This window comes from Pezoporus wallicus, unplaced genomic scaffold (genome assembly GCF_028554395.1).
Source record: "Pezoporus wallicus isolate ANWC-B61680 ecotype Strahan unplaced genomic scaffold, APGP_CSIRO_Pwel_v1 contig_227, whole genome shotgun sequence".
NCBI classification, from domain to species: Eukaryota; Metazoa; Chordata; class Aves; order Psittaciformes; family Psittacidae; genus Pezoporus; species Pezoporus wallicus.
In genome coordinates, this window is record NW_026635704.1 from 15220518 (window position 1) to 15244044 (window position 23527).

Genomic DNA, 23527 nt, shown 5'->3' on the forward strand with positions numbered 1-23527 from the left:
GAAACGTTATACCGTATCATCTCAGCGCTGCTCCCCGGCGAGGGTGGTGCCCGCAGTGATGATCGGCGGGACGCTCCTAGGCGAGGACACGCGGGAGCTTTAGGGACGCACATGGGATCATCCCTCACCGTTTTTGCTCCATTTGGGCCCCCTCTTCCGACGTAGCCCGTAGGAGCGGGACTCGCCGCGCTCCAGTGAGGGGCAGGGGCCGCAGAACCGCGGCCCAGGGAGACGGGACGCGGGGGGGAGTTCGAAGGGGAGAAGATCGCGCCCGAGCAGCAGCCTGGTAAAGTGGTAAAACCGGCACCGAATTTCTTCCGAGCACGAGGGTCGGTGTGCGTCGTCCCTGGACCCAGTCGCGGCCAGGAGAACCGGCAGCCGGAGAAGTTAAGCTGAAACGGAGGCTTTCTGAGGCGGAGGGGGGGGACGGGGACACAACTTTCCCGCTTAGATACGGGGAGAGCCGACAGCCGCAGAGCCCCAGGACCGGGGGACTGGGCTCCGCAGCCAAACGGATTCTCTGCGGCCTAGGGGGACGCCACCTCCCCGCGGCGGGCCGGCAGCTCCAGCGCCGAGGCCGGGAGCGCTCCCCGACTGCCCGCCGGTAGCAACCTCCTGCGGGGCGCAGCGCAGCGCCCCGCCTCACCGCCCGCTCACCCCGCTCCGCCACGGGGGCCGGCCTGGGGGAGGGCTGCGCGTCACCGGATCCCGGGGCGGCTGCAGCGGGGCGGCGTTACGGAGCTCCCCTGGAGCGGCGAGTGGGGGGCAGGCGGGGGGTCCCGGGCGGGGCCGGCATCACCGCGGCTGGCTGCGGCCGCGGTGGCGGCGGCGCGCCGCCTCGCCTCCCCTCGCCTCGCCTGGCCGCTCCCCGCCGCGGAGGGGCGGCGCTGCCTCACCGCACTCCCCCGCCCGGCGCCCCCGCTCCGTCTCCAGGAAGGGCGCGGGGAGCCCCACGCTCCCCCTCGGCGCGGCGGCGGCTCGCGTGCGATGTCGTGTTAGCCGGAGGCCGTCGGGAAGGCGCGCGAGTTGCCGGGGCTGCGGTGGCACTATGGGCACCGGGCTGGGGGCGGCGGCGGCCGCACTCCCTGAGCGCTCCGGCTGATCCCGGCGATGTGCCGGCGTCTTGTGGAAATACTTGGGAAATAGCGTGGAGCGGTCCGGGGAGGACGAGCGGCACGGCGATTCACCAGCTGAGAGGAGGTCGTCCGGCCGTGGTGCGCAGGCAAGTAAGTGCGCCTCTGCCTCTGTCCTTCCTCTGCATTACCTTCGTCGCGAGTCACTTTTTAAATGCAGCTGCCGCTTGCCCGCTCCTGGTTTGGAGGCAGGGTGGTCGGCGGCGCCAACGGCAGTTTTCAGGCGTTTGGGTGCCGAAGGTTGGTGGCTGGGATTGCGGGGAGACCCGCTCCAACTACGCCAGAGTCCGCCGCGGGCATCTCGCCGGTGCGGTGCTCCGGGGTGGTGGCCGGGAAGGAAGCGCCGTTTCCCAGTGCTTCCACTTGCAGCTGGGAGAGGTGATGCCTTCTAATAGGTGTTAATATAAAAAGTCTTTCTCTTTGTGCTGAGATGTAACTGTATTGTAGGAGTCTCTTAATTGCTTTATATCAGTGCTTCTTGCAGGAGAGAGGCAGGATGAGTGTTAGCCTTTCCTACCCATTTGAAAGGATTACGTTAGTGAACCCAGAGTTTTGTATTTATGCCTTTAACTTTCTTGTGCCCTACCTGGTGATTTCCTTTGAGATGCTGTTGCTGCGAGGCTATGGTTTGTCCAGCCTTGTTTGCTTAGTTTTAGCCTGTGGGTATTTATTGCTATACTTGACATTGCCATGAAACAAAAAGTTGACTATAATTTATTTCAGTATATGGAGCACAGGTTGCAGGCAGGGGACTAATTCTGCTCTCGGAGGAGCTCCACTTAAAAGGAGGAGGCCCATGGGGCTGTAATCTCTTGATAAAAACTTAGAGAGCTCAAAGCAGACCTGTCACAGTGCAAAGAATGATTTCTCCTGTTCACCTTCCAGCACTGATAGCACATAAGCTAAGCAGCCGGACTCCCCATATCTATGAAACACATGTCTCTGGAACACAAGGGATAGAGATGTGAATTCTGGGCAGGTGTGGGAGAAGACAGAACTTCAGACAGCATTTAATTAAGTTTGCTCTTATTGATTTCTTTGGTGTCTCCTGTATGAGCCTGAAAACTACAATCTTTTACAGTGACCTTGATGTATGTTGTGTTGAAAGCAGCACAGAATAAGAGCATTTACAGAGACCTATAGCTAAGCTCTGACATTCCACTAAGAGCTCAGTCAACTAGTGGACGTGAACGTGGGTGTTCCAGCGAATGTGGTAGTTTCAAGCAGGGGCACTGGGAATGGTGTGTGTGGGGGAACTAACGTGGGGAAATTACTTCCTGATAGTGATAAAAGTGTAAATTGCAATGTTGGGAGCATATGCTCCTACAGAACTGTCACTGTGCGTGAAATATTTGTTGAGTTCTGGATATTTCAATTTCTAATCAATGAGGTCTTTTAATGAAAGGGGTGTGTGGGTGTGTGTGACGAACTCAGAGCTTCCCAGGTTAATGCACTTTGTCAGCAGCAAGAGATCTTTTTATGCACTGAAATACACACTTTTACGTAGATGCAATATTGGCATAATAAGATTAAAAGATGTTGGGATGTCAGTACAGTGTAGGTGTGACTAACTCAGGTTTATATCAGAAAGATAAAGTAAGCCTTTCTGGTAATGGTGGATGGGGATCGCTGTGGGTAAGCTGAGTGAGGGGAATGTCATTTGTTTCAGCACAGTTTACCGAGAGTGTTCCTGTGGTTCGTATTTCTGACTGAAGATGCTGCAAAGCACAATTAGAGTCACTGTTGCTAGACAGTGGGATGCAAACTTATTCATTAGTTAAAACACTCAGCTGCTTGTGTGTCATATAAAAAAAGTACAGCTTTTAGCAAAGTCTGCCTGTGGCTTTACTGTAGTAATTCCTTCTTCGGTTGCAGAGTGGCAGGCTTTCACTAGGCATGTGCAAGCGAGATGATAAAACACTGAAGCATGCACTGATCTGGAATTCATTCAGGCTATATATTACATTTGAGGTTTCCACAATTACCATAAGTAACTGCTTATACCTGATTATATAAGTAAATGGGGTTTAAAAACTGTATTAGCTTTGTCAGTTCTGAAGCCTGCTACAGAGCTGTTTTCTTCCTTTTCTTTTTAGTCCTTCAAACTAATCTAATGCTATACTTGCTCTTTGCCTGGAGAGGAAGAAAACATAATTTAATGATTTATCATTTGGCTTTTGCAGTATCTTATCCCATAGCTATGAGATAATCTAATGAAGGTCCCCATCACTGAATTAAAGAACATGGTGCTCTAGATTTTCACTTACAGCCAGCTTTTCACTCTGTTACATGTCTGAAGAACCAAGTTTTCACAGGGTCTGATAGAAAAAAAAGGAACATTTCTTTTCCTGTTAGAAACTTGAGAAGAAAGGTAAGAGCTGAGATCTTTAAGGATATAATTAAAAATGACGACCTCTAAGATACTAATCAAAACTCCTTATCTTCACATATTTTCTTTGTCTTTTACATGGTACTTTTCAGAAAGCCTTTTTGCATATTTATTCTTTGTTTTAAAATCTGTGTAGTTCTTAATTTTAAAAAATCAGGAGTGGCCATCATACAGTTCACTGTAGGGCTGTTCTAGTATCCTCTTTAATGTTCGGTATCCCAGTTTGCTTATATCTTTTGAATGTGGATTTCTAAAGTACAATGTATGTGACTTCATAGCATGAAGTATGGTTTTAAAACTATGCAGATCTCTTTAACAGAGAAGATGTTGGCTTGATTCAGAAATTTCGGGGCAAACTCGGAGATTATGTTTCTTATCTGTTTTTTTTCACATTTGCTCAGACATGCTGCTTGGCTGTCAGGCATAACTTTCATAAACTGACAGAAAGACCTGTAAGCAAAATTAAATATATCAACAGCTAAGCATGGTTTTTGTAGTTAGCCAAACTGAGTTGAGTGTGTCATTTCTATTTATTCATCTTAAATTCAATATTAAGACAAACAAACAAGAGCTGTAATCTGCTCTGAGTTCTTCCCTCTGAAGTGCTCAAATAGGTACGATTTCTTCATGCTCATAATTCAGCACTGGTCCTTGTGCCTGAGCTACTAGGAAAACTGTGATGTGGTCAGTATTTCTTACTGGTGGGCATTGCCAGGTCTGCTTGCATGCATTGTTTAAAAGGTAAGGAGTTGTAGTGAATGATAAGAAATGTCAAATGGATTTCATATGTAGTCTTTCTTGGCCTTTCTCATGGCTGTGCTTTTGGTTCAGGTTTCCAGGGAGAAGGCGGAATGTGAGTGGCTTGAATCCCAATTTGAGTCTGCTGCATCAAGGTGTACCTCTGTTAGTATGCTGTGACATTGGCTCAGCATGATTACAGAGCTGACCTTCTGTGTTTGCCCTGAGTTTTACCTACCATAACTGGAAGAGTCAGAAAGCCTTACTGTCATTGTGGCCAGCCTAAATTTTCTGCTCTCCTGTTGCAGATCAGAGGAAGGAGAGAAAGTATATGTTAAAAACCCCCACAAAACTAAAACAGATCATGCCTCAAAGATACAGCTCTAATCAACATGAGGGAATGCAGTGGAGACACAGCCAGTGAAATTCACATGTATATTTAATTATTCAAGGGAAAAATTATTGTCCATCTCAAGAGACTGATTTAGTGGATGATGTGTCTACTCCTTACCATATCCTACGTGGTATGGTAACAGAGCTTGTTTCCACTGTGCACTTTAGATGCTAGTGTCACTGTTGTTTGGGTTTCTGAGCCTGATATTCAGTAATTAGCTAAAGTTGGCCAAAAGAGGTGGAATGTTCAGTTACATGATGAGTTTGGAGGTGCAGCAGCCAAGGGCTGTGTTGTTTCCTGGAGACTTGCTCTGTACAGTTTATTAAAGTATTGAATAAAGGGAAACCAATCAAGGAGAGTGTTTGGGATGAGTTTAATTCCATCATTTGTTCTTCAATTTATGTTTAGTAGTGTTGGACCAAACCCTGAAAGTTCTTCATTGTGATACTAATGTGAGAGTAAGAGTAGATTAGAGTTACATATGTATAATGATACTGCTGGAGAAGGTTTGCTGTGACACTCAGGTATTCAGAATGACTGTAACAATAAGAGACAGAACAATAAGGTTTTGTGGAAGGCTGTGCTGTGCCTTCTGCTATGAAAAACAGGAGGTCCCGCCATGGCAGGAGCTGAACACAGCTGAACACAGTCTTGCCCTGAAGGAGGAAGTGGATGTTCCTGGAATGGAACAGCCCTGGAGCAGAGCAAAAGTCCCACACTGGTGCTCACAGGGTGCTTTTCAACAGCCATTGAAATTCCTGTGTGAGATGTGGTTGAGGTAAAGGCACTGATGTTTTACTGCTTTAATACTGGCACAGATACTGGGTCTGTGAAAGAACTCAGGGCTTCAGAGATGTTCTGAGTGCAGTTGATTGTTGGCTTAGTTGATTATTCTGCAGATAGTTATCATCTAGATCTCATCTCAAAAATGTTGGATTTTTTTTTTATTTTTTTCCCTATGAAGTATTTGTTACTTGCTGTTAGATTTGTGTGTTCCTTCCCTGGTTGGGTGACATTTTGGTTCAAAGGTATGCTTTTAAAGCTGATGACATCAAGCACTTCTGAACTGTTTGTTGCTTGGAGCTCCTGAGATAATGTTATTGGTGGAGGAGCAGTTTATTCATTGATTTATTCTAAAGTCTGGGTTTGTTATATTTTTTTTTCATTTTCAGTGTAGTTTTTCAAATAGTGGGCAGTGTACTGGGCTTCCTGATGAAGGTGGGAGAAATGACTCTTTAAGAAAATTTTATATTGCTTTTGGTCAAATTATTTAAATAGACTTACAATTAACTGTGAGCAAAGGCTGTTTGAATAAAACACATGCCTTTTCCCCTCCACCTATTGTATTAAATTTATTTAAAGGAATGTGGCTATCCATAAAGGAGTAAGAATGGGAGTACTGTTTATGACATTCACTTTTCTTTCCATTTCTTTCAAAACCTAAAGATACTTTGAAATCGTTCTGTACAGAATCTGATGAGTGGCAGTAGTCCTACCCTCTGATTCTTTCTTGGTTTAAAGATCATTTTGCATTTTTATTGAATTTAGATTTAGTGTAAAAATGTCACTGATATCAACAGGTACAACACTACGATCTTGGAAATATTTTCAAAATTTTATATTCATACATAGTTTAGTTGTTAATATTTACCGTACTATAAAGATTTATTCCTAATTACAGGGATCTTTCTGAAATCCTTTTTATGAAATGCTTTGCTATTTCTAGATTTATCTTCATTCAAAATTATGTGAGACTGCTGTATAGCAAAATTTTTTGATTATTTTAACTGTTGTGAATAATGAACTGTATGTTTCAGCTTCTGCAACACAAATGGACATTGATTTTCTTTGGCTTGCTTTTGACCCCTGAAGGAGTAAAGCCATTAGAATTATGCTTGTGAGAGAACTCTCTGCTCTCTCTCCTATCATTTTGTACATATTATAAACAGCCTTTGAGAACTAATCTATGCTAATTATTTTTTTTTCAAGTGAAAAAGGAGGGAAAAATCATCGGCTCTACAGTTGCCTCACAGCTCTAGGTTTTATCAGACACAGCTGTCTGCCTGTATCCATTACTGGTTGGTATTGCAGCTGTATGTTCCTGAATGCAGCAGAATTCACATACAGTTCTTCACACAACTGTTTCAATTGGTTAGTAAATGACAGACATTTATGTGGCAATATAAGGGTTTAGTCCATGCAGAGCAGTTGTCGCCATGTAACAAAACACACAATGATGCATGTGTAGAGCCCTTCACTGAAGACAGATTTTGAGTAAAAATGAGCACCAGATCTGTGTCTCTATGGGTTTTAGTGTTTGGAGTGCTTATATTCTCATTCTGTGGGTTATGTGGTTTGCTTTTATGTGAAGCAACTTTATGAACACAGAATGTAATATATAATAAAAAGTAGTCTTTTCAAAATCAGCGTTAGGCTTTAGTAACCTGGAGGAACGGATGTAAAAGAAAACTGGGGCTGCAACTGCAAGGAGCTGGAGCGGTTAACGTGTGATGAATGGAGCATGATTGGCCATTGCCAGGGGGGCAGTTAGTGGCAGGGCTCCCTGTACGCAAACTAAGCAACTCTATTAATGTAAGTGCAAAAATAGCTACTCTCTTGCTTTTCCAGCTGAAGCAACTTCTCTGTCAAACCCAGTGACATTCGTGAAGGAATTTTACTGGAGGAAGCCTACTGGAACTGTGCTAGATGTTTCCAGGCAAAGTACATAGAAATCATGATGGCATCTGATGATTATCAGCTCTCATTTTTCTTTTGCTCACTGAGATTAGAAAGGACCTCCTGGATAATTGAGTACACAAGTAGAGAATTTCTTTCTACATCATGTCATTAGTCTTTCAGCTAGTTAATTCTTAAGTATCTGTAGTAACAATTCATCACATGCCTCTTTCCACAGGTTACTGTCTCTGCAGCTGTGAGGTTGCCTGGACTGTTTTTTTGGATGTCTTAATTAAAATCGTTTACATTTCAGTTTATTAATTTGTTTTATACAACATCTATCCTCTTCACTACATTATATAACCTATGTAACCTACTAAAGGGCAACTGATCTTACCGATCAGTAGTTACACATACTTTTATGTTGTTATGTTTTATGTTGTTATTATCCATGTTCCGTATGCTGTTTAAGTTTGCAAAGTTTTCTTGTTAGTTTAAAACGCCCCTAAAGCTTCCTGTCTATGGGAGGTGGGCTATATGAGTATTCACTGCATGCTTTGATTGATAAATCCAGTGTTAGCAGTGATTTGATATTGCTATTTATCACTTTGCTCCTGCACAACATATCCCTTCAGTATGCCTCTTACTGCCTCTTTTTAACCTCTTAATGATACTACAATATTTCTTCCTGAAATGAAAATCTCGAGGTTAATTGCAAGCATTATTTTCCTCATATATTTTGCATTCAATTGTTTTCTCAAGTCTGAGACTCTAGTTTTTTTTTGTGTTCTGCTTCTCTGTGTCTATGTACAACATCTGTTAATCTTTATACACTCTTTAATATACGCTGTTAATCTTTTTACAGTTTACAGGACTGAGTCCATTCCTCTTTGAAATCAGGCTTGATTTTTACTTTTATAGTTAACTCTTTGCGATTCTGTATTAGCTAAAGTTGTCTAACTATAGCAATGACATCCTTTTTTGTGAAAAAAAGCATTTTGAGAAATGGAAAAAAAAATAAAATACTTGAAGACCAGTTGCCTTTCAGCAAATTACAAGAGCATCATCCAGCATCTACTGAAATTAACTGAACCCTTCCTGTTAAGTTCATACGTTGTATACACACCCATTTTTTCAGTATTTACCAACATTAGTCTTACTATTTTTAAGCGTATTTTCAGGCATCAGCCCTGAAAGGCATCAGCTCATTTTTGCCTAAAGGTAAGAATTTGGCATGATACAATTTCATTGTTTTCTGCAAGGAAATAAGGGATTTAGGATATTGTTTGAACAGACGGCAAAATAGATTTAGGGTAGAGGCTATTACTCTCTAGACCTTATTTTGCCACATTTGGGGAATAGCAGAAAGCCTGTTTGGTCCAATCAGTCACTCTGTCATAGAATCAGAGAACCATAGAATGGTTTGGGTTGGAAGAGATCTTAAAAATCACTTAGTTCCAACCCCCCTGCCATGGGCAGGGACACCTTCCACTAGCCCAGGCTGCTCAAAGTGCCATCTAACCTGGCCTTGAACACTTACAGGGATGGGGCATCAGCAGCTTCCCTGGGTGACCTGTGTGCCAGTGTCTTACCACCCTCATCATGAAGAATTTCTTCCTAATACCTAATCTAATTCTCCCTCTTTAAATTTAAAGCCATTTCCCCTTGTCCTATCCCTACATGGCCTTGTATTTCTTTTAGGCCCCCTTTCACGTACTGGAAGGCTGATGTAAGGTCTCTCTGGAGCCTTCTCCAGGCTGAACAAGACAAACTCTCTCAGCCTGGCTTCATAGGAGAGGTGCTCCAGCCCTGAACTGAACACAGTACTTCAGCTGGGGTCTCATGTAAACAAAGTAGAGTGGCAGAATCACATCCTTTGTGATTCTGAGACACGCTCCTCTAGATGCAGCCCAGCATTGGGTTGGCTTTCTGGGCTGCAAGCATGCAATGCTTAGTTCATCTTGAGCTTTTCATCTGCCAGCACCCCAAGTCTTTCTCCTCAAGGCTGCTCTCAGTCCAGTCTCTGCCCGGCCTATGTTTGTATTTGGGATTGCCCTGACCCAGGTGCAGGACTTTGTACTTGGCCTTGTTGATCTTCATGACATTCACACTGTTGTGTTGTTGCTGTATTGAATATTATCTCTAAAAAACCTGACAATGTGACAAAGTTCATGATCTTAAAATAATTCCTGTATGACTACTGCTTTTATCAAAAGTAAGATGGAAAATTCTGCAGAGCAGGAAAGATACTAACAAAAACATGCATTAGTTGTATCGCTGGTTAAGGAAGAAGTCTGTTGTTTAGAGAGAGAAAGATCCCTCAGATTCTTGTTACACAAGATCAGCACATTTGGAGATGATGGTAAAACTCAGGAAATGTTGTAAATATCAAAGAATCTGATCCTTGAATAAATACTTTGTTAAAATGGAGAGAAAAGAGAGTTCTGTCCAGTGTGGCTGAATGGCCAGCATAGGGGGAGCCCATCCAGTTCTGAGAAGGTCATTGGGCAATGGACCTGAATCTCTGCTGCCTCAGACCTCCAGGCTTTGTGTGGAAGAGAGTATGAGATGTCAATATTGCAGCAGTGGAGAAAGACTCGTGGCATTTTTGTTATCTTTATTTCAGCCTTGTGAAACCAGTAGTTTCAAGACAGACTTTTTGTGTAGGTGCTGAATCTGGTTGAGTGATCTGGACAAGCTCCTGTGAAGGTTTTGCACCTAGGAGAGTGGATTTAAGGAATTTACAGGCTGGTACAGCTTCCTGCTAAGCTCCTGACACCCAGCAGAGTTTAGGGTTGCATGATGTAGTGTTTTAGGGGAAGAGTTTTTCTCTAGTTGATACAGACCGACACTTTTGCAGGAGGCAGTCCTCATAATATGGCACCTGCTTCACCACATTATATTATTTTCTAACAAACTTTTCTTGCAGTAGTGTTTTCCACTGTAGATTCAAACAGAAATGCCTTTTGATGGTTTAATATGTGTTTAGTTTCAAGAGATTTTTATATTCTTAAATGTTATAGAGAAACAGGATGCCTGTCTATACTAAAAAAGTGTGTCAGAGAAGAATCAAATATGTTTTCTACTGAGCAACCTTAGGGAAAGCTTAAGACCTGATCTGAAGTGCTTATTTGAGAAGTATTCCAAGACTTAGCGGGTGCTTTCTAGTACTGAAGGGACAAGCCACAATAACTTGTTGTTATAGAAGATTACAGGAACCTGCTTAAGGAGGTGAACTTATCCATATATACTTCCTTAGGAGAAGACTTGGTGCAGCTACTGACCTTGGAAATGATAACTTTTTGTGAAGGGAGAGACCCTACCTCTAATGGGAATTTATCACCCTAACTATGCATACTGTGGTGGAGCCAGGAGGTATTCTCTGAATCTGAACGCTGAGACCATAAAGAGACCTATAGGCATTTTTTCCCTACTTTTTTTCTAAAGAGAATTAATTTAAATAAAACTTTCCTAATGTCAGTGAAATGTTTACCAAGTAGAGCAGAAGCTTTTAATGGCTTACAATGTGTTATGAAGAGCGTTAGCAAAGACCATTCAGCAGATAGAACGACAAGCTGTTAAAGTGCTATATTTTAAGTTGTTAAGTGTTGTAAGATTCAGATAAGATGTTCATTCATATACAGTTGTTCATTAGAGAGAATGATAGAAGGTGGTTAAGGATACATATAGGGAATTCTGCTGTTTTCCCTCTGGATATTTTTTTGCTACTTTTTACTCTCAGGAGCACGAAGTGACATAATGCTTTGCCCGGTACCTACTGCATGGTAGTACTGACCACTATGTGTATACAGCAGTATGCCTTCTATACAGTTCTTTTATGACAGCAGGACTGTAAATCTGAGATCAGCAGTAACTGGGATCATAAACATACACTGGGTTTGCTTTTTCATTCTTTATGCTGTGATAGAAAGAAGATATGTATGACCCTTGAAAAGAGGAAAAGGTGAATAGTTTTATTTCTAGACAAAGCAGAGAGAGAACTGCAACAACAAAAGCAAGATGTTTGGTGAGAGAGCTGCTGTCCGTGTTCTTGAAGGGAAAGTGGTGCTTCCCAAGACTGCAGTTGTACAATAATATTCAGAATTATGTCCTTGAAATAAAGACCTGCTACTCATGTAGAAGAGTTCTGCCAGAAGTATGTTTGCTGTCCAGATGAGAAATATCTGGGAAATACTATATCTGTGTCAGTGTTCTCCAAAAGTCCTCTGAGTTCCTTGCATTTAAAGCAGGACCTCCTGTGCATCCTTAGACAGACCACTCACTTCTGTGGGTCAATTTGGGGATGTCGTTGAAATGCTCTGGTTCTTCAGGCTATCTGAGATTGTCCTCTTAGTGCACAAGAAGCAACATGGAAATAGGTGAGGTCCCCAGGTTGTCCCGTGTTAGGCAAGATGCAAAAGCGGAATCATCAGGATTTCTCTTCCTTTTTGCTCTGCCTTACATGTATGTACATGTATCTCTGGGTCAAGATAAATGCTGCCATAAACTGGACTTCATACACACACACAAGTCCTTATAATAGACTCTGCAATGCTCAGAAGTCTGCAGAGACTAAGAGGAGTTATGGACCTCATTTCACAACTCTAATTTCCTTAGGAAAATCGTCTGGGTATCTTCCTTTCCAGCAGGTAAAGCTGGAACAAATGGCTGTAACCACCTCTAAAGGTAACTGTAAAAGTGTAAAATTGAGATTGTGAGCTTTCTAAATACTAATTCTGCTTCAGAGAAAGTAGATGAAAAAGAGGCTGCTTTTATGGATCAAGTGCCAATATTACTCTAGTTGCAAAATGGTACACAATATTAACTTACATTCCTCATTTTATGGCAGCAGAGTTGTGTTTTCTGGATGGCAAGAAGTATTTTAGATCATCTTACATATAGAATTTCTAGTGCATTTATAGTGCTGGAAAAACCTCTGCACAAAAGCTCACAAAAAACACATAGTACTTTCAAGTTTTGCAATTACAGCTAAATGTCTCTTTCTGCAAGTTTATGGCATGTAGATGAATAGGTGGAGATGCTACTGCAGCAAAGGCTAGTCCTTTATTTTTAAAAATATACATCTGTAGTAGTAACCTATATTTATGAGTATATAAACTGTCCTGTTCTGTTTTCAAAACCTATGGTTTTAGCCAAAACACCCATCTGTTTGTTTGTCAAAGCTTTTTGTTAGCTTAAAAAGAAGGTATAATTATGGAAATACCATCTTTAGTTGAAAGATTTTTTTAACACCCTCCATCTGAGATATACTCTTGTATTTAGAAATTATGAAAAACAGCATGAAAACATGCTTTAAAGTAACACTAGACGTAAAAATTACAGTCTCTTATACGAGCCAGTTGTTTTCATAGTACTGGGGCACATTTAGGATGCAGATTAGGACAGAGTTTGACCTTTTGAGTTTTTGACTATGCAAACAAATTCAGCATAGTGAGTGCACATGTTAGATGCTCTCTCTGTATATACCAGTAACACCTGTCTATACAGCCTTCAATTTAGGATGAGGGTCCCTCTAGAGTCTGCAAGTCAAATCTCCAGAGTGATGCTTAACTTGATGCATTACATGCAACAGGTATCTAAACTGAAGGATAATGCTACTCATAATCAGAAGACTCCTCAGATGTGTAGCTGCTGGGAGGGAGAAACTGTTGTAGTCTCTGTATAGGTAAGTGGTTCTTGGGATAATCCTCATGGCATGTTGCTTTCCCTAGAAGCCTTCATGCATTTGCTTGGAACAAGAGTGCAGGTGTTTTGTACAACCATGACAGCCAAGATGTGTGACTGAATCAGCTCTGCCTTCCTCAGCCACAGAGAGGATGTACTTCTACTACAAGATCAGTTTTCATTTCTTTGATTTACTGAAGTATGCAAGGCAGCTTCTGAAAATGTGAAATGATTTACGCTGATGGTCCCTTCCATCTGAGTAGCTACCTGGTATCTGGGGCCTTGTTGGAGTGCTTCTGTCTGTTAAAAGACAATAGAAGAGCTATCCTGGAGATTTTTGTAGTGGCACCCTTTTTATTTACAAAGACTGGACAGTGAACCTGCTGTAGATAGTTGCTTATGTCAAAAAGCACCTTTAAGTGCCCCACAAAGCTTCCAGGAGAATATACAATTAGTCATGCTTACTATTGGATTCATAGTTCAGTGACTTGCTGGAAACCTGTGAAATTTTTCAGCGTAACAATCATATGATGACATGATACGGTGATGTAAAATTACAGAATTCAAACAAGAAGTGGTAAGTGGAGAATGTTTCTTTGTTGTTCATGTGTATAGCAGTGAGGACAGATGGCAACTTACTCTGAGGTACAAGGTGCCATCATGATAAAGGTAAAAGTGACTTGATTTACAAAGACTGCTGTCAATCTGTAAAATTTCAGGTATAACATCTGTTTCTATTTCTGGTTACTGACACATATGAACAGAGAATATATTTCTCTTAAATTGCCATAAGGCTTAATTTTTGCTTTTATGACAACTTCTTCCTGAAGGGATGCTAAAATTGGTAATCTGAGAGCAGCTCATTTTAATATTTTTGAGGATGGTCTCTAGCTAGAGCTTCACGTCTATGATTTTCCCCTACATTATTTCTGTTTTATCCTTTAGAGTGTATGTTTCTTGAAAGTGTATGTTTCTAACATACATGTATATTGTGTGTTTGTAATAGATAAATGTCTATATTAAATAAGATATACTAGTGCTTAGTAGCCTTATAGCCCTGTAAGTTGGAAATCTGTAGTAAAACCATCTTTGATTGTGACAGTGGCCACATTACATAGCTAGATGTTCTTGAGGCATCTTTTGCACCTACATACTCCCCACCTGCAGTATTACATCCAGCTCAGGAGTCTTCAGTACAGGAAACATATGGACCTGTTGGAGAGAGTCCAGAGGAGGGCCACAGGTACGATCAGAGGAGTACCTCTCCTATGAGGAAAGGCTGAGAGGGCTGGGGCGATTCAGCCTGGAGAAAACTCTGGGGAGACATTATTGTGGCCTTTCAATTCTTAAGAGGGGCCTATAAGAAAGATGGGGAGAAATTTTTATCAGGGCCTGTTGTGATAGGACAAGGGGTAACGGTTTTAAATTAAAAGAGGGGAGATTCAGGCTGGACATGAAGAAAAAAATGTTTATGATGAGGGTGGCAAATTACTGGCAAAGGTCGCCCAGAGAGGTGGTAAATGCGCTATCCCTGGAGACATTCAGGGTCATGCTGGATGTGTTTCTGGGCAACCTCATCTAGTTGAAGATGTTCCTGCTCATTACAGTGGGGTTGGACTAGATGACCTTTGAAGGACCCTTCCAATCCAAACTATCATTCTATGATTCTGTGCTAAAGTACGTGGTGCTTGTACAGGGATTGACCTCTTTCAGATAATCTTTCTCATGCTATGTACCCTCCTCAAATATATTCAGAACTATAAGTGAGGATCATTTTTCTAGTCTGTTAAAATCTTCTCTTCACCAGCCTCTGTTGGTTCTTCCTCCCTCACATCAAACTGAAGCTTTCTCTTTGTTTTTAAGGGTTTGCTTAGTGAAGCCGAGCATTAGACGCTGTATTTAGCAGCTTGTTGAGGTTTTTGTTCTTACCACCTGTCCACCACTGTCTGAATTGCTGTTCTGTCCCTTGAAATTTCCATAGTACATATTTTTTCTTGTCTCATATGAAAGTAAAAATGCTTTGCTTGAAAATCTGCTTTTGTAATGTTCAGTTATCATGCTTGCAGATGGTTTCCATCTGGAACTGATTTCAAACCTAAACGAGAAGTTTTTTCAGTGGTTCATTTTGAATAGTTTTGTATGAATAGTTTTATGTAATTCAGTGAGATCTTAATGCCTCATTCTTGAATAACTGAATTTTTGCCTCTTTTTTCTCCCATTTTTGTCCTCCTAATCCAATAATTGAATCTACTTAATGCATGCTGTTGTGTATGTATCTTGGCACACAGCATGAAAATAGTATTTCTTGTTTCAATAACTATGCTTGTCTGGTTAATTTAAAACTATTTAATATACATTTCTTTAGTGAAATTGCAGATGCTTGATGTGAATCTTTTTAGACATCTGCCTTAAGGCAGTACATAACAGACAAGGGCAGATTACCTGGAAATTTACTTTCAGCTTAATAAAACTTCCCTGTTTTGTTTATGGATGAGTCTTCAGCATTTGACGACAGTTGTGGCAGTGGTTGTTGTTGGATGCCTTGGACTTAAACTGTTTTCTCTTTGCTCAGGAACAGAACATTCAAAGTGTCCAGAGTTTAGTTTAAAAAGTACAGAAAAAGGATGTAAGGACAAACAGCTTGATCAAGTGAAATTACACATATCAGTTTGAATGTACAGTGAATTAAAAAAAAACCAGTGAATTATCGGAGGGAAGTTTTGCTCTTAAATCCAGACTGTGAAGATGTGAAGTGTGGGGAGACCCTAAAAGAAGACACAGATCCAGTGTGTGCTGCTCTGGCTCCTGCCTGAGTCCCCGTCGCGCTCATAAAATGCTGCTTTGGGCAGTGAGCACTAAAGTGGGCAGAGCTGTAAGGCTGCAAAGCTGACCTGTCTCCTTCTTTTGAAAACAGATCTTTTTGTTATACTGCATACTCTCTTCCTCAGAGTTTGTAGTCCAGAAATAACGTAGCAAATGAGCATATGGCAAAGGAGTAGTGAACACATTTTGACTAAACACAACCTAGGCTATGGGGTTTGTGGGCTGAGCAGAAGCTGTGTGAACAATTGATAGCTAAACTGGTCTGTTAGGAGTTTGTTTTTTTTTTTGGTTTTTTTTTTTTATTTTATTTTTGCAAATTGTCTTATCTATAATTTAGTGGAGTTTTGCTCCAAAATTTTCTGTGTGCAATATTTTTTGTTATTGAAGTTTAAGAAAAAGCTGTAAGTTTTGTAAGTGATAGGACAATGGGTAATGGGTTCAAACTTAAACAGGGGAAGTTCAGATTAGATATAAGGAAGAAGTTCTTTACTGTGAGGGTAGTGAGGTTTGGCGCAGGTTGCCCAAAGAGGTGGTAAGTGCTTCATCTGTGGCAGTGTTCAAAGTCAGGTTGGACAGAGCCTTGGGTGGCATGGTTCAGTGTGAGGCATCCCTGCCAATGGCAGGAAGGTTGGAACTAGATGATCTTAAGGTTTTTTCCAACCCAGACAGCTCTGTGATTCTGTGACTTCACCGTCTTTACCAAATGTTCATCTTCTGGCAAGGCCTCTAATGTATTAGGCATCTGCATGTAGAATTAATGACAATTGCTGTGTAAATAGCATAGTAGTAACAGTGTAAAAGAGTCATCCCTTTACAAAAGAGAAGAACCATTCATCATGATCATGCCTGTCCTATGGCACCTTCTCATTGACTTATTCTATAGGGTGAATCAGCAAGCAGTTGTATTAGTTGCTGATGTAAGACATTAAACCACTTACAACTTATATTTTGCTATCCTAGCACACAATATGTCCTCATTAGCAAAGAATCTAGTGCCATTGCCTTTCTCTTCCACAGTTGTTTTGTTATCGTAAGGCAACAACTGTAGTTGATAATCAGATGGCCTCACTACTGGGGCCATGTTTGCTTAATAAGAAGTTATTGTTTCAATACAGTATTTTGCCATAGCATTGGGGATTGTGAAATGTTTTCTCTTTAAATGGGATAATCCCCTGTGGTCTTGCATGTATTGTATTTGTGTAAATAGCTCTCTGGTCCCACCACTCTAGGACCTTGGCTCCTCCACAGTAGTTGGTAATTCTGCAAGCAGTGCTTTCATTTGTCTTTACTTCATTTTGAGATGGTAGGTTATAAAAGCTCAGATCCCTGGTGGGTGTGTTAATTGCCAGTAGGATTAATAATGGAAACTGTTTTATCCAGCTATGTGTTTGCACAAAACTTTTATGAACCTGTTTTGCTGAAACTGAGTATGGGGAAGACTGCAAACTCATAAAGGCTTTTGCTGATGTTCAGAAATGCAGGTATTTCTCACCTGTTCACCCTTGTGTGGGAATATACATGCAGCATGGTAACACAAGCAACTTCATTTTCTTAGTCAATCAAATCAAAAAATAATAAAAACTATGCCAACATGTCCTTTGGTTTTCTGTTGCTCTCTGGGTGTTTTGCATACTATGTTGTATTTCATAGAGTAGAACCATTGTGTATTTATAGAAAATGTATTGTGAGTCCTAGTTAAAGATTATTGTGGCCAAATTGGTAATTATGATATGACTGGGGAGTGCAATTTATTAACATGGTTGTGGTTATGAGACACAGGCTTCCATTAATTTGTCTGAGTACTTTTAAAATTATGTCTGGGGAACTGTGAAATTTACTATAGTGTTCAACAAATGGTCTAAGAGAAGCTGTCATCTGTGGCAGTAGGCACTTTGCAAAGTAACTGAATGGATGAGACACTAAAAAGCTTCTGCTGTGTAATTCTGGGCTCACAGATTAAAGCAGTTTAGAGTTTAGAAGCTGTAAACTTGAAAGCCCTAAAAGCCGATTCAAATGCACAGGGATAAACTTCCAGAACTCCTAGTTATGTTTAAATATTTATTATTTTTTTAACTTTTTATTTCCTCTTGACATCTCTCTGTCTCCTATGCCAGATTTCCAGTCATTGAGAGAATAGTAAACACTTCTCTCTCACAGGAAGAAGAATAGTTACTGTGTACTCTTGCATTCCTGTGGCAGTGGTAAGGGGTTATATAGTGAAATAATTTTGGTTACTGATTGGAAATACAAATTTTTCCACTTTTGAGTTTTACCCTCCCCCCCCCCCCCCCCCCCCCCCAATATTTAACATATTACAAGGATCTGTAGACAAATTATAGTTTATGTATGCATTTTTTGGGAGAAGTTGTTCCTAGAGTCACTCAGCTCCTCAAATACGCAGTGCTTCTGAAAATTAAATGTAGCATTCAGCCTTGCATTTTTAAGCTGTGTGAACAAATTGCCTCTAGAACTGGGGAAGAAATATCCCACTGGTATCGAAATTGGCACAACTTGTAAACTGGCTTCATGTTCTCTGTTCAGACAAAAGGTGTAAAATGCCCTTGTCTAGCTGAGTGTATTTTCTGTCAAAAGGACTAAAATTTCACATTAAAGTCTAGTAAAATTGTGCTACTGGCAAAATACTAGTCCATGCATGCTGTGGATCCCTGGAATACTGAGAGCCTTATGCTGAATCTGACTTCAGAATACTGAAAAATATTTCTCACAGGATTTTTTTTCAAAATTAGTGCAAAACCAAGTGTGTCAGTGTCCTGGGTTCAGCAGTAGCAGTCATTTTTCCCCTTCTTGGTAGCTGGTGCAGTGCAGTGTTTTGATTTTCGGCCTGGGAACAGAGCTGATAGTAATGTTTTGGTTTGGCCAAGGACTTTGTGAGCCTCATGCTCTGCCAGGGAGGAGGGGAAGTCAGGAGGAAGCAGAGACAGGACACCTGACCCAAACTGACCAAAGAGCTATTCCATACCACAGCACGTCATGCCCAGGATGTAACCGGGAGTTAGCCGGAAGGGCTGGGAGTCTGCAGGGTTGGAGGAGGTATCGGTTGGAGCTTGGTCGGGCTTGGGGGGCGAGTTATCGGTCAGCTGGTGCTGAGGTGTTGTATTCTCTTCCCTTGTTATTTCCTTTATCATTATTATCATTGGTGGTAGCAGTAGTGATCTGTGTTATACCTTAGTTACTAAACTGTTCTTATCTCAACCTGTGGGAGTTGCATTCTTTTCGATTCTCCTCTCCATCCCTCTGGGAGTAGGGGGAGGGAAAGAAAGGGGGAAGTGAGTGAACGAGTTACCTGACTGGGTTTAAACCACGACAGCCAGTATGATGCTTTTCATAAACCCTGCAAAGATGGGGAATACCCAGATATATTTTACAAGTCAGGGTAAACAGCAAAAAGAAATCTTAAAGGTATGGGTTTTACTTTCGCTGTTTGAGTGCTGTGTAAGAACTGAATGCAAATCTGTAGCAGAAAATGTGAAAGGTAAGGAATGTGGTCACATGCAGTCTTTCCATGCATTATAAGACTTCATATATTCCACGACTTAATTAATCTTAAATGATAATTCTGAGCAAATAAAAGGATCAATATGCAGAAAATCCTTTAAACACACCCATGTAATTTAAACATTTTTTTTTGGGGTGGGGAGGAAGACTTTATTTTTCATGTGCAATCCTAACACACTGGTGGATTTATATTCCCTTTATGTCTTCACATATTAGTAACCCATTTTGCTGTATATATTATTTCTTTTTCTTACATTTTTCATCTTCTAGCCACTCAGTGTGCTGTATACTCACCTAGAAAAAAACAGCAATTTTACTTTATCTGGTGGCATCAACCAAGTGAGTGAGAACTGTTATTCTATGCTAAAGTAACTTTCATTTACCCAAGGCTGACAAATCAGTACTTTAGAGTTGGAAAACAAGCAAACAAGTTTATATAACAAATGAAAACAGTGAGGTATATCTAATGAATTTGTAGCTCAATGAAAAAAGTTCATTGGGTCTAAAGCCAAGAGCATTGCTACATGGAATATATAAAGTGCTGTGATATAATTTCCAGTAGTAGCTTTATGAATAAAGGGATAGAAAATATTAAAAATTATGCCAAAGACTAGGACTAAATTGAATTATAACTGCATTAACTGTGGTAACATTTTTATCAGTTTTACACTTTTCCTTTTCCTTGCAATTGTTAGGAAATTATTTTCTTTGAAAAGAAAACAAAGATTATTACAAAGCAAGTATAGTGTTCCATCTTTGACTATAGTGAACACTCATTGGTTGATGTGGGTAATTATCTTTTTGGTATGTGACATTGGTCATTTTAAAAAATCCACGCTAAAACAGATTAAGATTGATCAAAACCCTTATGGGTTGCTTTTTTTTTGTGTGTGCTTTTTTTTTTTTTTTTCCCCTCCACTGAAGGAATTTATTAGGATTCTTCATATGAGTTTCTGAGCATTAATTAGTAAAGAAAACAATGCCTTTATTAAGTGGCATTAAGGTATCACACTGGAAAAGTAGTACTTAGCCCTCATGTGGCCACAGTGTTCAGTGCCTATGATATCAGATATGCTGCTCTGAACTACGGACCACTACAAATCGAGAACAATCAGAATGGCATCCAAGACCAAAGTATCGTAGAATCATGCAACTGCCCAGGTTGGGAGGGATCTTGAAAGATCATCTGGTCCAGCCTTTCAGGAAGTCATGATCTGTTTTATTCCTGCTGTCAGTTTTCCATGTAAGGACTGATAAAACATATTTCTAATTGATCTCATGACTGATGAGGTTGATTAAGCTTCTGTAATTGAGGAATGAAGCCTTAACTAAGAAAATGCCACCTAAAGCACTGGAACAATACGTGTGGATGAGCTGAATTTGCTTCCTATGGTGAACTCCACACTTGCACTGTTCATGCGAAACTGAAGGGGTTCTTCCACCTGACCATTACTTTCTGAACTGAAATCTTATGAGTGCATGCAATTATTCCTGAATAGTTTCAGATGTCCTGGAGTACTTACATTATAATTGACCACATCTGTTATTTTTTTACTTCTAGTAGTACTTAATGTGTCATCATTTTCTGAGTTTTGCACTTTTCCTCTTCTGGTGGTTATTTTATCAGCAATAACTAGTTTATCTATATTTACCTGTCTTTATGCGCACATCATTTATATGTAATTTAAAGACCTTCTTTAACTACTTATTTCTCTTTATTTTGCATTCTGTCAACACAATTTATTATTTCTCTTTATTTTGCATTCTGTCAACACAGTTTATGCTTTTCTTGCCTCTTCCCATCTTCCCACCTGTAGATGTGTTACTATTTTTTCTCTCAAACTTTCTTCAGTGTTACTGGTGCAACTGGTTTTACTTATGTCTTTTACTTCCTTTACCCATTTCTCACAACTTAATATTGTCTTTCTCTCTTCATACCCTTCTTTTTTTTCTCTTGGATGTTGACAGTCATGAAAATGATCATGGCTGAAAAAAGATTCTTTGGTATGTCATGGAATGTCAGTATTTCAGATGGTGATTTTGCAGGTGTAAGTGTGAAAGAGTGAGCAGCGAACCTCATTAGAGAGCTTCATCTCATCAGAGAATATTGAACAGCTGTTTTCAGCCTGACCACAGTGGAAAATAGAACCAGTCAATGAAAAATTATGTTTAGTAAGCACTATGAATATTTTTACAGTGAGACAGTGAACAGTAGGAGCTAATACATGATAGGCTTCCACCTTTGACAGAGGGTGTGTGCTTCTGGCACACTAAGAAACTTCTGCCATCCAGGAAATTCTTTTATTGCCTGCAGATTTCATAAGATCTTCTCCACTTTTCTGATCAGAAAGATGCACTTAATTTTGCTTCAATGAACAGTGAGACTAGAAGGGATAAGCCTTAATATGCTGTAATATGCTTATATGTAATGTGCTTAATAACTGTAAAGAAAACTTCCTTGTCCCAGCTAGGTCAGATAGTCTCTGCCCATAGATCTTCTGGTCTAACGAACATTAAAACTCTGCTTTTAAGGTGCTTGTGAGCTTTAAAAAGTGATTTTTAAAAAAATTATTTTAGATTCTCTTGCTGTATCTCCCCGAGAAGGGCTTTAGCTCCATTTATTCAGTTCTCTTAATTACAATTGTTGTTGTAATCAGTAACTTTTTTACTGATCTAACGTTGATGACAGATGCAGTCTTGAAGGGTCAGTGCAAGCACTAACTATTATAAAGAAATTGGGACATAAAGCTGCCACTTAGAAATGCTGTATTTTGGGTAGGAATTTGTGTGTGGAGGAGGAGGAGGTGATGGTGGCTGTGTTGCTCTGAGTTTGCAGGCAAAAGATCAGTGATACTAGGAGAGCAGCATGTGCTGACACTGTCCTTCCCTCCCAGCCACACCATGCACACAGAAGGGAAGCCATCTGGTAGGAGCTGTGCTGGGGACACTGTTTGTGCCTGTGGCTGTGTTGCCCTCCACATCCAGCCAGCTCTAGCACAACATGGAAAGTATCAGGGCACATAGCTGGTCCCAACTTCATTGTTGTCTCCCTGCCTTCCTTCCTCACTGAGGTGGTTGTACATAAGGATTGCCTCCTGCATACATTCAAGTGATTGTGCTGGGGTATAAATCAGTGGTGGTAGTGTGGCCTCTTTGTGCAGTAAGCTAATAACCTCACCTCACAATTAACATTTCTTTTTCTGTGCTTTTATCTTATTATTTGGATTTCCTGGCTATACTGTACATGGTCCATTCAAAACTTCTTGCCAATGCTACTAAAACAAAGATGATAAATTTTCCAATGTCCTTCTGTGTATTACTGTATGACATTCTGTTCTTCTAAATAATTTATTAGCAGAGAAATTGCAATGAAAGTGTGACTTTGGCTTCTTTGAAATGTCCATCTTGACAATTTATGATCTTTCACAAAATATTCATCTTCTTTCTAAGAACAAAAACTGAGAGACAGATCTGATATTACGTGGGTTCATGCTGCTTTTATGTGTTTCTCAGTACAAAGAGATTTGAACCCAGCTAATCAAAGTTCAGTCAGCCTGGGTGACATGTTAGGATGCCTTCAGTTCTGAAAACAGCATAAAAGAGCTGGAGTACCGAGTAGGTGAAGGAGGTTACCACTGCAGCTGTCTGAAAACTTTGTATGTTACAAAGAATATGCAGTGGAACCTGGTTCATGTTGGTCCCTAATATTTCAGTGTCTCTATCAGAACTCCCTAGAGCCCATTTTAAATGTATTCTGAATCTTTATCAGTTGCTTTGAACATTGTCAGAGTTATTTTGGTTTCTGTGGAGCAATGTAAAAAGATTAAATTGTGATTTCTTTAAAGATAGTTTTGGCTAATCAATATGTTCCTGTGTCTTTATCATAGAATTATAGAATGGTTTCCGTTAGAAGGGATCTTAAAGATCATCTAGTTCCACCTCCACTGCCATCAACTAGACTATGTTTCTCAAAGCCCCATTCAGACTGGCCTTGAGCACTTCCAGGGATGGGGCAGCCACAGCTTCTCTGGGCAACCTGTGCCAGTGCCTCACCATCGTGGTAGTGAAGAATTTCTTCCTAATGTCTAATTTGAATGTACCCTCTTTCAATTTAAACCCCCTTGTCCTTTAGGTACTGGAAGGCTGCTCTGAGGTCTCCCCACAGCCTTCTCT

General features: G+C 40.7%; 1 protein-coding gene across 3 annotated transcripts in view; it reads left to right on the plus strand.

The window, feature by feature from the left end:
* The first annotated feature begins 818 nt into the window (after positions 1-818).
* The window catches only part of SNTG1 (syntrophin gamma 1), a 320400-nt gene continuing 297691 nt past the window's right edge, over positions 819-23527 (plus strand). For 2 of the 3 annotated variants that reach the window (XM_057397761.1, XM_057397760.1), the window contains exon 1: positions 819-1226. The gene's annotated coding sequence lies outside the window, so the exon portion shown is untranslated. The remainder of the gene's footprint in view (positions 1227-23527) is intronic. The other variant, XM_057397759.1, reaches the window with a different exon arrangement.